The 4,145-nt window shown below is 45.0% G+C and overlaps 1 long non-coding RNA gene across 1 annotated transcript; it reads right to left on the reverse strand.

Moving 5' to 3' along the window:
• Positions 1-1,173: 1,173 nt before the first annotated feature.
• LOC142803528 (uncharacterized) lies at positions 1,174-3,465 on the reverse strand. The gene is made up of 2 exons (XR_012894154.1): positions 3,246-3,465; positions 1,174-2,401 (listed from the first exon to the last, which is right to left on the reverse strand). It is a non-coding gene; the product is annotated as an uncharacterized LOC142803528 (long non-coding RNA).
• Positions 3,466-4,145: the final 680 nt, after the last annotated feature.

Below are 4,145 nucleotides of genomic sequence, written 5' to 3' on the forward strand. Positions count from 1 at the left end.
GTAATACGAGAGCCGCGCGTAACGCGGGCGTCGCACGGCCACTCTCGATCGCTATCCAGCTCGATTCAGTTGAATACTACAAAGCTTTATCTGGTTAACTCACGCAGTTAACCAATGAGCCCAACGCAGTCAAAATATTCAATTCCTAACTCCCTCGATAGCGATCAAGAGGGAAAAATAATTTTATACATGTAAATGGGGAAAACAGCGCAAATGAAGCCGAAGGTAATGTGAGGCCTACTATAAATCTACATATGTATCACAGATTCAGCGAGCTGACGCACGTTGTTCCTTATTACATGCCAAAAACGTAAATATAAAATCTGGGCTTCCAGGCGTGACCAGAGCAACTGAGTTTTCCTGGTATTTTCATAAAGAATACAGAGAAAATAAAGCGACAAGAATAAAAAATGCAACGTTAGTACCCTGAAGCGTGAGTGCTGCTCCTACGTGGGTGGCTATTGGCTTTCCCGCAAGACGTTTGAACCCAATATGGCGTACCTTGGCGCAATTCTGCTATCTAAAGGTAGCATATTGCCACGTATCATTCCTCAAGTATTGTTATCGCCCTAATACACTACACAATTCTCAGCACCAACCGCGCCCGCAGATTTCGAGAAGCTTCAGGGCTGTACTAGATCATTTCGACAAGATCACGCCCACTACGCGAACTGTACAGATTATTCTGGAACCTACGTCACCGCCAGCGATAGCGCTAGAGCATTCGATGGCGAGAGTATAAATGCCGACGCACTTCGCCGCTTGTCAGTAGTTGATCTACGGCCGACGCTCCGTTCCTGCTATTTGTGCAAGACTGCTGTATACTGTAATCCGACTTTCCGTTTACCTGGCGCAGGGTCACCCAAATAAACAGTTAAATCCCAACATAAGGTCTCTTGTCTTCGGCCACGTCACGACTCGGTGACAATATACAGTAACTCTAGTCCATCCATCCGTATGTGCGCGTAGCGGTAGCGCATCATCCCATTTCTCTTCATTGTTCAGCAGCGTACTGCCGAAGGTCAGACGTAGTTGCCAGAATAAAAGTCTCCCGGCTTTAAAAAACACACCCAACGTAATCTCGGACAGGCAGTCCGAAACCTTGGATTCATAACTGGATGTGCACTCAGCCTGTGGAACTGCTGCATAATAAAGCCACGCAACAGAAGCAAAAAAGATTCCTAATTTATTGCCGTTGTCAAAAAGAAACATAAAAGAAAAAACACCGGAAAGGCAAGAACATTTATTGCAGTATACTTGCAATATCGTCTAACTTTAAGAAGCCTCAGAATCAGAACTATACAAGCACGCTGTAGTCTCATAACCTGTTCTGTAAAATAAATGTAATAGAATTGCCCGTTCAAACAGTTCTAAAATCGAGAAAAATATCAGGCAGCGCCAAATTCGCTTGTCAAATATGCACCTGGTATAAAGGAAAGTAGGCTAAAATAGAAGGCCAGTGGAACGTCGAATACTAGCCTGAACAAGGTGGTTTGGCAACCAGACTGTCTTGTACTGCTGCACGTCATTGCATCAAAAAACGTTCACGAGACTGGGGCCTGGTGAAGACTCAAGGCACACATTCTCATCAAATTTTTATACTATATCGACCACGTAGAACACGTCAAGTTTTCATACACAGCAATGCGCGAGGGTAAAAAACACCACCAGCAGTATCTTAAGTTTAGAACATCGAGTATATACTGTGAAAAAACTTCCACATTACGAATGACACAAACATGATAAAGCACACCAGAAATATTGCGAGTAAAAATTGCAGTATCATGGTCCAAACGTCCAATATTTGATCTTCTATGTCTGGTTTACATCGTCCAATGGTGACAATGACTGGCTTAGATTCGAGCACGTGATGAATACTTCGACGAACATCTTCGGCCCGCTGGCCATCATCAGCGCTGGAATCGTCGTCCGTTATCTGGGGCGCTTCTGAGCACACCCGCTGTGACATATGCATTCTCGTACTGCTCCTCTCATAATCTTTGTTATCATATTCCAGGGAGGCTCCCTTAGGCGAAGGTGTGCTCTCGTCAAAGGTGCGCCGTCTTAAACTAGTTACATTGCTAGCATTCGCCATGGGAGAACGAATACATGGACTGGAAACTGAATCGTGAGTCCAGCCGTCCGCTGAAGGATTAACTGGCGCTTTGGATCTCCAGCTGTCTTCATTACGCGTCGGGACATTAGTCTGGGTGTCCCGATTTAATTTTGTGGCCTGTGACGACGCCATTTCTGGACCTTGAAAGAACTGGGTGCCTCCGCCCCGAAGAACTGCCGGTAGTAGGCAAACAAACGTAGTGTAGATGAAGAAAAACAGGTGTGTTGACGTTGCCTCCGGACGACTGTCAGTCAAGGGCTCCGATAGAACGTAAAGAAAGTGGTCCTAAGCAGAAACAAAAATAGCGGTGCTGAATAACTAGGGGATCATACTAAATGTTCCGACTGCTGCTAAATGACGGCAATATACTGTCAAAGCACACTTACGAATTCACGAAGTTAGACTGTTCAACGAGTCGACATGCAAACTTTGATGAACTCTGAAGTTTGAAGAAAATTTGACCAAATATCAAACGTTGACCTTCGTCATGTATTCACGTCACGTGATACCGAATTGCGTAAATGTGGAACTAGCGAAACGACCACGAGCACGCTATGAGCGTGGTATGTTGTCACGTTGCATCCATCGAACTATAGCCATTGCCACATTTTGAAACTAAACAAGTAGAAAAGAGGCGTAGGTACAGTTGTGGTTCGTAAATGAGAGTACGTATTATCATGCTCAGCAGATCGATGAAATGGCAGCCATGCAAGCTGACAGTACCCCTAGCTTAACTGCCGAGATAAGTAAGTCCTCAGAAAGCGGATGCCAACATTTCATGCGATATAGATCATTACGTCCGGCCTAAAATGCAACAACTTCACCACAACTATAACATAAACATTCTGATAAATCCCGGAAATAAATATCCGAAGGCGCATGCTTCACCGGTATTTTATGCACCGTACTAAGTGTCAGTCTTCTATAATAAGTCCAAGTGTCACTTCTTTAGGCATAAGCCGAAGAACGCATCCTATTACACCTCGGTATAGTTATAGTAGCCACTTATTAGAACTCCTCGTTTACGTGGCCGAAAGCTAAGTTATACTGCACACTCTTATAAACTTGGGAGTCCGTGAAGAAGTGAAATGACAGACATCATGATAAAATGCACAAAGTTTGAACGTACCCGCACTCACGGTAGTATTCTTGAGGAAGGACACGCACGTTCGTTTCATCCACCAGGCCCTAAGGGCGCAAATGAAGACGGTGCGGAACTGAACAGCCTTTTTAGTATGCAGTACTTGAGATATATGCGATAATCAAAGATAGGATAGGGAAAGAACACGTAGCACGAAGCTACAAGAAAATTCGTGTGGAATTCTCAGAAAGGCAAGGCTTGGGCGAGGTTGAACCGCCGGCATGCGGCCACACAATAACCTGCTCTCCTACGCTCTGCAGATTGCCGCCTTGTGCCTAGAGCTGTTACCCGATAGATGGTAACCGGAAAGCCTGCTGCCAGTTACATTGCCAACCGACACCAGTCAGCGCAGTCCTGAATTCTGCTACACGGATGAATTTCACGTATTTTGTGGCCACCGGAAGTTTAGATTTCCGGTGCCTTGGAGTATACCGCCACATCGACAGTGACAGATGAGGCCTCGCGATACGCCCGTAATGTTTTCAGCGGCACTGGGCAAGGTTGCGCCGCCGGCATGCGGCCACAGAATAATCTGCTCTTCTAAGTTGGGCAGATGTTTGCCTGTGGCAAAGGTAAAATGCAAAGGTAAGGTGTTCGTGACACGATAACAAATTAGTTAGAAAAAAGCTCCGAGGTGCCCGAGATACCCTGTTCAAGATGATTTCCGTATAATTCAGATGAAAGCTGATTACCTGGGTGGGCTTATCAAAGCAGTGAACGCTGACATAGTCATTGGTTCAGAATCTTGGCTTGACGAAGTAAATACGAAACTCTGAAATGTTTTCTTTCAAATTCAAAACGTACCGGAAAGACCGGTGAACGCATGGTGGTAGTGTTTTCATTATTTTGAAGTATTCCTTGAAGTTCGAATAAATCCTTCTTGATAAC

The sequence above is a fragment of the Rhipicephalus microplus genome, chromosome 3, assembly GCF_043290135.1.
Source record: "Rhipicephalus microplus isolate Deutch F79 chromosome 3, USDA_Rmic, whole genome shotgun sequence".
Classification (NCBI taxonomy): domain Eukaryota; kingdom Metazoa; phylum Arthropoda; class Arachnida; order Ixodida; family Ixodidae; genus Rhipicephalus; species Rhipicephalus microplus.